This window comes from Pistacia vera, unplaced genomic scaffold (assembly GCF_008641045.1).
Source record: "Pistacia vera cultivar Batoury unplaced genomic scaffold, PisVer_v2 Contig127, whole genome shotgun sequence".
Classification (NCBI taxonomy): domain Eukaryota; kingdom Viridiplantae; phylum Streptophyta; class Magnoliopsida; order Sapindales; family Anacardiaceae; genus Pistacia; species Pistacia vera.
The window spans coordinates 772,845-785,422 of record NW_022195325.1 but is presented as its reverse complement, the minus strand read 5'-3'; positions in this window follow the sequence as shown (position 1 = coordinate 785,422).

Sequence of the window (12,578 nt, the reverse complement as noted above, 5' to 3'; positions counted from 1 at the left end):
AATACTCATGGAATACCCTGTTCATCAAGTATAAAAACTGCTGGGGCATTAGTCAAACCAAAAGGCATTAATACAAATCAGCTAAGCCATATCTTGTACGAAATGCAGTTTTAGCCAATCTTGCTCAACACTCTTACCTGATGATACCCGGACCTCAAATCAATTTTGGAGAACACTGCGCTCCTTTCAACTGATCAAAAAGGTCATCTATCGGGGTAAGGGTACTTATTCTTCACTGTAACCTTATTCAACTCTCCTATAATCAATACATCCTTAGTGATCCATCCTTCTTTTTCACAACAGGATTGGAGCTCCCCAAGGAGAATGACTTGGTGATGAAGCCTTTATCTAAAAGCTCTTGGAGTTGCTTCTTTAATTCTTGGAGCTCAGCTGGGGCCATTCGATAAGGGGCTTAGATATTGGTGCTGTTGGTGCTAGTTCGATACTAAATTCTACCTCCTCTCTGGAGGCAAACCCGGTAACTCTTCCGGAAAACATCTAGAAAGTCTCGAACTACTGGCACCCTCTGAATCTTTAACTGTGGAACATCACCACTCGTACTACATGGGCAATATAAACCGAAACACCCTTTCTTAACATCTTCCTGGCTTTTACATTACTAATCAGCAGCTCAACTGATGGCCTTCTCCAAAACTAACTTATCTCACTATCGAGGTTAAACCTCGCCTTCTTTTTCTGACAGTCAATCTTACTCCAAACTCCCTAGGAAGTCCATACCCAGAATCACATCAAAATCGGGCATATCAAAAACTATTAAGTCAACCGTTAATTCTCTACCCTGGATCACTAAGGACTCTCTTAACAAAATCTCTTGAGTCAAACACTAACCCCATCGGGTAGTCTATCTAATGGGTTGAGTCGCTCTAGTAGGTTTCAAACCTAATCTTTCAAGCTCCCATAAGATATGAACGAATGAGTAGCACCTGAGTCAATTAAAGCATATAGAGGGACTAAATGAAATAAACAACTGACAGTAACGGCTGATGGACGGCCTCTGCTTCCCCTTTTGCCACAGTAAAAACTCTGGCATTGCAGTACCTCTTGAACTTTGAGTCGTTGGTGGAAAGAGGAGCTTTACAATCTCTCATCATGTGCCATGGCTGTCGGCACCTATAACATACTCTCTGATCCTCAGACATTCTCCGAGGTGATTCTTCCCGGCATTAGGGCAAGGAGGAAACCTTCCGTGAGGTCGCTTATTCCCACTCTTTCCTATTCTGTCTATACTGAAACTTCTTTTTTGATTCTTCATGTCTTTACCTGTTACACCCTCATGCTTCTCTCTCTGAGGAGAGAGGGTAGCTCCTTTGGTCCTCCTGTAGAGGATCTCCGGGGAAGATTTTATTCTCAAAAATCTCCGCCTTCATGCCGCTCAAAGCCTCACTATAATTCGAGGAGGGTTGGAGCTTGTCATATATCCCAGGCTATCTCCGGCTTCAACCATGCACAATTATCCCTTCTAAGGCCAGAGTGCTAAAATTCGGTGCAAAACCTTGCAAGAGCGTTGAATTTCAACGAGTATCTTTCACGGCACTAGTCCCTTGCTGTAAATGATAAATCTTGGACCTTCTCATGAACTGGTCCCTTGTTCTATACGGCCTCAAACTCTTGCTGAACTCTTCCACGTCATTCGGTCACAATCATGAGTTTTTCCATTAATTCCACCAAATTCGGGCATCACCCCGAAACAAGAAACTCGCATACCGGATCTCTCCGGTCTGACATGGGAAATAAACTGTGGCCGTTTACTGACCCAAGCCACTCTTCTGCTATTACTGGGTTGTAGTACCCTTAAACTCTGAGGGTTGATGCTAACTAGAAAGACCGTAAACGGTTCCACTCTGTTCTACGTTGGGGGAGGTACGGTTGTCCTCTTTCGACATGTGTAACTGGCGGTACCTGAACAGGGGGTACAACTCTCCCTGGTTTCTACCATAACTTGCTGAATTATTCCGGATTCTAGCTCATCCAAGGGAGGGGGCGTAGACTGGTGGGTTAGAGGTTCTCCTTCATTCACCACACTTACCGCGATTTTCGATAACTACGCCTCATCTACAAAATAATCACACTAATAAACTAAGGAACAATTAACTATAAGGAAAGAATTTCACACATAGTCGGTATAGGACGTCTGGCGAGATGAGATAGTACACTGTTCAATCCCAAAATCTGTGTCTGATACCAAAAATGTAACAACTACTGAAAACTGTACAATGCAGCATAAAACAATATAAAATTGGGCCCCAAAATTTCTTTTCATATAATTCATATGTCTTTTATACACAAAGAGTACTGTTTACAAAAAATCATTTTAAAAGACAAAACAGGGAAACAGTGTAGCTATTTTCTCCGCTTGCCACGCCCCTCCGATGCATATCATCACCTAGATCCTGCATCCACAAGGAAAATAACGGGGTGAGCACACAAGATAATGCTCAGTAAGTAAAACCCTCATCTGTCTGTCCCCGATATAAACTCTTAATTCTTTCCTTATACGTATATTCTCTGTTTCTACTAACATCAGGCCTCATTTACCGGAGGTACGGCTCGGATGGCGTTCACACACGCACCATCTCACTCTCCATGACATCGGGTGGAATTCACACAGTACCAACCCGTTCTTAGTGACTACCGAGTGAGGATCACAAAGCACCAACTCGGTTTTCCTAACTATCAGGTGGAGATCACCTAGCACCTACCCGTTCTCTGACTTTGGGGTAACGATCACCAAGCATTAACCGTCTCTAGTCATTATCGGGTGACGGTCACAAAGCATCAACACTTCTACTAAATGTCGGATGATGATCACAAGCATCAACCTACTTATTATTAACTAACCGGGGGGGATCACAAAGCATCCACCTTCATTACTCTATGGGTGACGATCACAAAGCATCGACCCATCTCTAAGGGCTAGTCGGGTGGTGATCACAAAAACATCACCCGATTCCCATAACTGTCGGTGATGATCCAAAGCATCAACCCATCACTTATACTCTTCTAATCCACTCTATTCTAACATTTTATTCTTCTACCTTAGAGTAGTTGTATTCACCAAGCTCTCTACTCAGAGGTATTTGTATACACAAAGTTTCCTACTCTTTCTTAGGTCACTTTTCAAGTATATAATAATGCATAGGATGGTTCATCTCCACTAATGCACTTGTGAATGCCAACATGCAATGTTGCAAGAAAAGGTCACTACTCAAACTCAAACCTTACTAGACATTTCATCAACAACTCAAGTGCATAATAAAACTCATTATAGCAATGATTCTAAATCTCTCTAACCATCCAAATGGGGAGAAACCCCTTCACATAATCATAAAACCTATCAAAGAAAGCACTTCCAAAAGGGGATCCAAAACCCTTCAATTCCTCTCAAACTACCTCTCTAACCCAACAACTCATTTCTCATATGGCAAGTATTACAATTCACAAGCATAGAAATCTCCATTTAAACCCCATACATGGCATATCACATGTATATCACTACATACATCATTTCTCAAAACCCTATCAAGAAAATTCTTAAATCTCAACTTGGGTTGGGATTTACTTACCTTGTTAGGAGAGACTCACCAACTCTTTCTTTCACTGGTTTGCTTGACCTTTTCCTTAGAAAGCCTTAGGTTGATTTCTACCAAATCACTTCAAAAACCCTTGGAACTCCTTGATCAAAAGAAAGAAAAGTTGAGAGGAGTAAGGATGAGGAGTGCGTTTTTGGAGAAAAAGAATGAGGGTTTGCTAACTCTTATTCTTTTAATGAAATTTATACCAAAGCATTCCCTTTTGCCTTACTCTTCTTTGGAATTTATATATATCCTTTGATTATTACAAACTCACCCCCATACAACTATTCTCCATGAAAAATCCTTACAAATAACTCCCCACTTTTCCTGCTAAATGGGGTAGAATGGTCAATGTGCTAGGGAAGAAAATATCTAAAACTCAACAACATTTTAAACGGGCTGTCACCGCGGCGAAGAAACTTCTGTCGCCGCGGCGAAACTGTCCAGAGAGTTTTCCGTGGTTTCAACACATCTTCGCCGCGGCAGAAGATTCTTCTTCGCCCTGCGAAGCTTGGTCTCCAAACTTCTTCTATTTCAACCAATTCAGGGGCAAGCATTCAACACAACACTCAATCAAACAATTACCAAAACCAACTCAAATAAGAGCGAAGAGGAAACAATATGAATATCCCACTTGAGGTACGTATTTAAGATTTGTTGTATTAGTTAAAAGTTTATTGTTTTAATCTAAATTGAGTTTGTATGTGGAGTTGGTTGGTTGTTGCCTTGAAAAGGGTTGAGTTTTGGTGAAGTTGGGAATTCAAACTTCGCCGGGGCGAAGAAAGAACTTCGCCGCGGCGAGCGAGGAGGAGAAGTGGCCTTGGGTGGTTCTGCCCAATTTCGCCGAGGCGACGAAAAATTTCGCGCGGCGAAGAGCCTAAAATAAAGATTCTTGAGTTTTCTGTAGAATTCTTCTTTTGGGACACAGACCATTCTACCCCTAATTAGTAGGAAAAGTGGGGAGTAAAATGAAAGGAATTTTAGTAGAGATTGTGGTTGTATGGGGGTGTAGTTGTAAAGAATCAAAGGATATAGATGGAATTTCCAAGAAAGGACAAGGGCAAAATGGGAAATGAAGCTTATAATATGAGCTAAAAGAGTAAAGTGTTGAGAAAGCCTTGCTCATTCTTCATTCCACCCGCCTCTTCCAATTGCCAATATCTCTTCAATTTCTCCACTCAATTTTCCAAGAGTTCTAAGGGTTTTAAGAAGCTTTTGAGTAGAAATTTCATCTAAAGCTTTCTAAGGTAAGAATTCATGCTTTAGATGTGAGTTTTCTTGATTTATAGTGAGGTCTTATTGTGTTGTTGCTGCCCTTGTGGGTGTTGAGTTGTAGAGAAGAGACAAGTCCACAAAGGGAAGGAAAAGTGCTAAGGAAGCCATTTTGCACAAGGTAAGTAAATCCAACCAAGTTGAGTATGACTAAGCTTTGAGTAGAGACTTATTTTTATTAGTATGTACATGATATCTACTGAAAATTGAGATGAGATGTGTGCTTAGTCTTAGTAGTTGGGATTGATTATATATGAGAAGTGTTGTTGATATGTGTATTGAGAATGGAGTTGAGATGAAGTTGAGAGATGTTTGTAATCCTTTTTGGGAGTGTTTTCTTGACAGGGATTATGAGTAATTGAGGGAGTTTTTCCCAATTTGGATGGCTAGAAAAATGAAGTTTAGTAGTAATTTTCGTAGGGTGTTTTTAGGCACATGAGATGTTTGAGGAAATGCCTAAGTGAAATCTGCCCTGTCACTGCCGTAACGTTCAGAGTAATTTTTGAGTATCTACGGTTCGAACTGGGCTGAGACCAAAACAGAGAATTGTAGCCCTGTTTCTAAGCTTTGAAACGAGACCCGAACCGTAGTAATCCGAGGTGTATAGCATAAGTTATGGCCGTTTTAGTGTGACCTGTGCAGAATGACGGTTTTGGAAATCTTGTAGTTGGCATTTCATAGTGCATTAGGGAGCATGAGTAGCTCTACAACTTTGTTTATGCACTTAAGCCAGTAAGATATAGCTTGAGATATAGTATAGATATGAGTATATGCTACTCTCTAAGAGAAAGAGAATAGAGTAGGTTGTGCGATGGGGAACCCGTGAGTAATGGGTAGAGTATTCCGCATGTACGCCGCTGAGAGAGCGGCGAGTATCAGCTAGAGAAGTGGTGTAGCCCGTGAGAGTGCATGCGGATGAGGGCTATACCCGAGTACCCGAGGAGAGAGATTATAGACTCACATGGCCAAGGGTTCCGAATCCATGCATAACCGAGTTCGATCGGCTAGACTAAGTAGAGATCACGTAGAGTGGGAGTGAGTCCCGCCGTGCCCCGGTGAGATGGGGTCGTGATTTATGAAAGAGTTATGAGAAAAGAGTCTAAGAGAAAGAGAAAGAGGAAAAGAAAGAAGTACCCAAAGAGTTATTGAACGGGGAGTTGTAAGGAAAGAATTAGAGAAAGAGAGTTACGGGGCTAGTATGAGTAGAGGATTTACTTACTGAGCATTGTTTTAGTGCTCACCCCGTTGTTTTTCCCATGTTTTGCAGGACCTAGGTGAGGACACTGTCGGATGGATGTCGACGTGCGAGGAGGAGTGGCTACACTGTCCCTGATGTTTTTGATGACCTTTTGTATACCTTGTACATTTTGTGTAAAAATGTTTATGTTGTAAAAAAGTATGTATATATGTTTAATAAAAGAAAAGCTTGGGCCCAATTTCTTTATGTTATTTTATATGTATTTCATTATAATCTTTTGAGTAGTAGTAGTTATTACACAATAACTACGTACCTCAGGTGGGACGTTACATTTTATGAATTGCAATTTTATTCTATTTCATGTGTTTTCTGTTTTGAATTTAATCAAATAGATTTTATTTTGAGGTTAGGTTCATGATAACATTTTTGCAATTGTAGTTCTTTGCATATCATATCATATTAACTGTAGTGTATTGTTTTTGTAAGTTATTTTGTCAACTTATGATTCTAGTGGTGTAACACCAGTCATGTTATGAACACTTCACTTTGAATATTGCACAATCATTCTTATTTAAATTTCCAGTGTCACCATCTTGTGTTAAAGTGACCACTTTCTATTATGTTGTTTATCTGCTATATTGGGTGGGCACCTCTGAGTCAGAGTGATCACATTGCATCTGGTAGATATTTTGAGTAACATGTGTTGTATTTCTAACATTCAATGAGCTGTCTTATTCTCATATGAGATATTTGTGTGGTTCATAACACTTGTTCAAATTGATATACAATGTGCTGGAAAGTTTATTCTCTTTGATAGTGGTCCCAAGAAATGGAATAATCTTTTTCATAAAGTTGAATTCATAAAGTATCTTTTTGGCCACCTGTCCCATTGCATTGGAGCCCAAGTTTTCTAGATATCCATCTTCTCCATTGCAATTCTTTTTAAGTCTAATTATTCCTTTGATATTACTTTGAAAATTCCTTGAGTTTTCTTTTGTTTTGAATTAGGTTTCATATGCCTTAGGTAGGCTTACAAATACCTTTGATAAACTTTGTTTATTTGTTCATGGTTGGAACATGGGTTTCCATTGGTGATGCTTGATGGGATTTCAAGCTTTTGGAGCTGAAGTGCGTCTTCAGTGTTGATCCTTGAGAGAAGCTCAAGGCTGACCAGGTGGTCTTATGAACATGGAGCTTGCTGTGGTAGTTCGAAGTTTGACCAAAGGGTAGAGTTTGAAGCATTGCAAAACACGGAGTGTTCTTGCAACTGATGCTTAACTTTGGCTTTGTAATTGAACTATAAATGTTTACTATAGTGGTTATCGGCTACATCTGGACTTGGTCCTATGGATGTAGGCATTCTGCCCAACTATGTAAAAACCCTTGGTGTTCTTTATTTTGTTTCATGGTTGGTTGTTTTGCAATGATGAAGAATGAACACTAAAATCAACTTAGCAGTCCATTCTGCTTAAGTTTTAATTCACTTGGTAATATTAAAACTTTCAATTGGTATCAAAGCTTGTTCTGGAAAGTTATTTCAGAACAAGCTCTGATATGTTTTATTCTGGTTTATTTTTCACGATTTTCTGCATTTTTTTTTTTTTTTGTTACAAACCTTGTGTGACCACCCCGTGTTGAACTTTTTTATTGTGACCCCCTTTGTGTGTGTACTGTCACCTTTATCTTATAACCTTGAAGGTGACCACCCTAACTGTTTTGTTTACCATGAGTTTGTTTAGTGAAGGAGGGTCTACTAGTAGACCACCCTTGTTGGAGAAAACCAACTATGCTTTTTGGAGACCTATGATGTGTGTCTTTTTGAAATCCATTGATAAGAGGGCTTGGATGACTTGTATTGTTGGTTGGAAAGAAATTAAAGTTGAAGAAGCAAGTGGCAGCAAAGGAAAAGTCATTGATCAATGGACCAAGGCTGAGTTAGAAGAGTCTAGCTTTAACTCAAAAGCCTTGCATGCCTTGTTTAATGCTGTTACAAATATTGTTAAGTTAGATGAAAAATATTGTTAACTCAAGCTGCAAAGGATGCATGGGATAGATTCCAAGTAAAAAATGAAGGGACAAACCTTGTGAAAAAGACTAGACTTAGGAGATTAATAATTGACTATGAAAACCTTGTTATGCATGATGATGAATCAATTTCTTATTTTCATGGCCGATTGTGTGTTGTAACAAATGAGTGCTTTACTTTGGGTAAAATCTATTCTGACACTGAACTCATTAGGAAAGTGTTGTGCTCTTTACCCAAGAGATTCATGTCCAAGGCAACCTCCATTGAAGAATGTCATGACCTCGATTTGATGCAGCTGGATGAACTGATTGGATCTCTTCAAGCATATGAGCAGAATTTGAAAAGGTAGGGTAAGCAAAAATCAGGTAATGACCTTGCATTTAAACATGAGGTAATTTCTAAAACCCTTGATGATGTTAATGATAGTGATGTGGATGATGATGAATGTGGATTGCTCATAGAAAGCTTTGCAAAATTTTTGAAAAAGAATATGAGAAAACCAAATGTGGCTAGAAAAGGAAAACTGTCTTGTGTTAAAAATTTTGGTGACCAGTTTGGTCAAGGTGTCTTTTCAAAAGGATTTAAAAAAAATGAAAAGAAGAACAAAGACAATAGGTGTTTTGAGTTTGAGGACTATGACCATGTCCAATTTGAGTGTGCTAACACTCTGAAAAAGAAGAAGGATAAAACAATGGTTGATATCTTGAGTGAGAGTGATGATGGAAAAAGAGAGAGTGAGGAAGATTAGTTAGTGGAGAATGAAAACCTATTAGCCTTTACGGTTAATCAAGAGGATAGTGAGTGTGTCGTCGGATGACTCAAGTGATGTTTATAAAGAGCAACAGGAGGCTTACGACAAAATGTTCATAAGTTGACAACGTCTTTTTGTCAACTTATGATTCTAGTGGTGTAACACTAGTCATGGTATGAATACTTCACTTTGAATATTGCACAATCATTCTTGTTTAAATTTCCAGTGTGACCACCTTGTGTTAAAGTGACTACCTTCTATTATGTTGTTTATTTGCTATATCGGGTAAGCACCTCTGAGTCAGAGTGATCACAATGCATTTAGCAGATATTTTGGGTAACACGTGTTGTATTTCTAAAATTCAATGAGGTGTCTTATTCTCTTATGAGATATCTGTGTGGTCCATAATACTTGTCAAATTGATATACAATGTGTTGGAAAGTTTATTCTTTTTGATAGGTGGTCCCAAGAAATGGAATAAACTTTTTCGTAAAGTTGAATTCATAAAGTATCTTTTTGGCCACCTGTTCCATTGCATTGGAGCCCAAGTTTTCTATATATTTGTCTTTTCTAATGCAATTCTTTTTAAGTTTGATTATTCCTCTAATATTACTCTAAAAATTCCTTGAGGTTTCTTTTGTTTTGAATAAGGTTTCATATGCCTTAGGTATGCTTACAAATACCTTTGATAAACTTTGTTTATTTGTTCATGGCTGGAACGTGGGGTTTTCATTGGTGATGCTTGATGGGATTTCAAGCTTTTGGAGTTAAAGTGTGTCTTCAGTGTTGATCCTTGAGAGGAGCTCCAATATGACCACGGGGCCTTGTGAACATGGAGCTTACTGTTGCAGTTTGAAGTTTGACCAAAGGGTGGAGTTTGACGCGTTACAAAATAGGGAGAGTTCTTGCAACTGATACTTAACTTTAACTTTATAATTAACTTTAACTTTATAATTGAACTATAAATGTTTACCATAGTGGATTGGCTTCATCTGGACTTGGTCTCATAGATGTAAGCATTTTGCTGAACCATGTAAAACCCCTTGGTGTTCTTTTTTTTTTTTTTTTGTTTCATGGTTGGTTGTTTTGCAATAATGAAGAATGAACACTAAAATCAACTTAGCAACCCATTCTGCTTAAGTTTTAATTTACTTGGTAATATTAAAACTTTCAATTTTCTTAGATTGTTTTGATCAAGTTTTTAAATCTCTTATTGCATCGACATCATCTTGTAAATACTTTGGCAAGTATAAGATTAGGACCAAGGTTCTTTAGTACATGAGTGTACTATAGAGTATAGATGATGGTTTGGTTGGCACATGTTTTTGTGTTTTGTTTATATAAAATCTCTTTGTGTTTGATATCAATGTCATATTGCGACTATCATTTTCACATATAACACTCATATGGTAATCATATATCTACAAATATGTACACATCAAACTTCATAATAATAAATTAATTAATGTTATGAGAAATATTTATCGGGATGTCTTCTTAAGGCATATTTTTATTTAATGGAATTGTAGATGTCCTTGGCTAATGACAATACTGGTACTTGTGAGACTTCAAGTGACATGTAAACTCCCAGTCCGACATTGACAAGTCCGACTCCAACTCCAAATTCCATGGCACCACCAAAACCTATAGCCCCCAAACATGCAAGTGCTACAAGTAATAGGAAAAATACTTCTGAAATATGGGATCACTTCACTAAGAACGATTGCAAGAATAAGGATGATTTGACCGCATCATGTAATTATTACAGGGTGTTCTAGCTTGTTCGAGCAAGAGTGGTGCCAGTTGTCTATGTAACCACTTAAGTAGATGTAAAAAATATCCTCTAAATGTGGTGGACAAGAGACATATTTTTAACAACAATCACGTGATCTCTCGAGCGACACTGCCTTCTTCACACAATCTACACTTGTGTCATTTGATCAAGATATGATTAGAGACATTGTAGAAAGAATGATCATTATTGATGAGTTACCTTTTAGTATTGTGGAGTGTAAGGGGTTCTACCACGTGATGAGTGTAGCACAACCTAGGTTTCAAGTACCTTGCCAGAGAACTATGATTACATATTGCTTCAAAATTTATGTTGAAGAAGGTTTTTAGTAAGTTTTCGCAAAGAGCTTGTCTCACCATTGATACATGGACAAGCTATCAAAACCTTAATTTTATGTGTCTTACGACTCATTCCATCGATCATGATTGGCAACTATGGAAAAGAATTTTGAACTTCTTTCCAATCACTAGTCGTAAAGGTTTTGTTGTTGATTTTCGCAAGTGTACGAAATCGTGTAAGTAATAAAGTGTAAGAATACGGATGTCGAACCCAAGGGAATTACTAATACCAAGCACCACACTAACCTATCTTATTGCTATTTAATTAATTAGATTTTCAGAATGATTCAATGAAAAATAAAACAACTTAGAAACAAAACAAAAATAGACTTTTATTAGCACTTTAGTAGGAAATCAATATGACTAAATATAGGGCATAGATTTCACACCAATTTAATCCTATGCATTGACAATTATCGTTAACCCAATTAAGCTTATTCTAAAGACCAAACTTCCTAATATTTCGCTAACTTTCCCTAGAACAATTAACAAATTAACTCCTAATTACTAACCCGAATTATCTCTAATCAGATTTAAGCAATTGGAGATCATTAAGTTCTATGGAATTTACCAGAGCCTCACAGATCGCGGTAACCTATCTCTAGCGTTTGCTCAATCTATGGTTTTATTACCTTAGACTAATTAGGTTTCATCTCTCTATCTCAACCTAACCCATAAAATCATTCAACTCTAGGGCCCTTACGAATTGAAAGCTTTAAGCGCAATAATAAAACTTAAAACAAAACTTAATAAAAATTAGCAACAAATAATTCAATGCATATTCATAAAATTGGGCTACATCTTAGCCCTAGAAATTAAAATTAGTTCATACTTTCAATAATAAAAGCTATTGTATTCATAAACATGAGTATAAGAAAGAGAAGAAAAAACTTCTCTAATTGGTGACTCAAAATTGCAGGAATTTGCGATCTCCAAAGAGCAGCTAAACTTCTCTCTCTCTCTCTCTCCCGCGCCTCCCCCCCCCCCCCCCCCCCCCCCCCCCCTTTTTCCCGTTTAAAAATCAACTAAAGACATCTATTTATACCCCTAGGGTTTTAGGTTATGATTCCTACTATCCTAATCACTTTAGAACTCTTAAAACAGGAAATATACGTCATAAATTTAATGTAAAAAAGTCTAGAATCGCAGTTGTGCTGCGACACTGTGCCTAGGCATAGTTGATTGTGCCCAGAACTAGCAATCTTGACAAGACGATGGTTTTTAAGCATGATAACGTTTGAATCTTGCCAAGTGGTAAACATATTAATTGTAGCCCTTTGAATCAGCTTTCCAATGGTTTAAGAACCATCTAAATCCAAAATCTGCAGATCAAGTTATCATCGAATTACTGTTGCATGTTCAAAACTAGAGTGTTTTCCAGGATTTTCGCTTCAACTTCAAATCGCCCTAACTTCTTCGTTTCAGCTCTGAATCACGAACCATTTGATTCTTGTCATCCCACATTCCATTGTCGATATAATCTTCATCTGAATATCATCTTTAAGAACCTGAAAGCACTTGAAACATACCCCTAATCTCATAAAAGACATTTATGACATAATTAAGTTAAATTTCACAAAGTAAACTCATTTTTCCACAAATAATCCA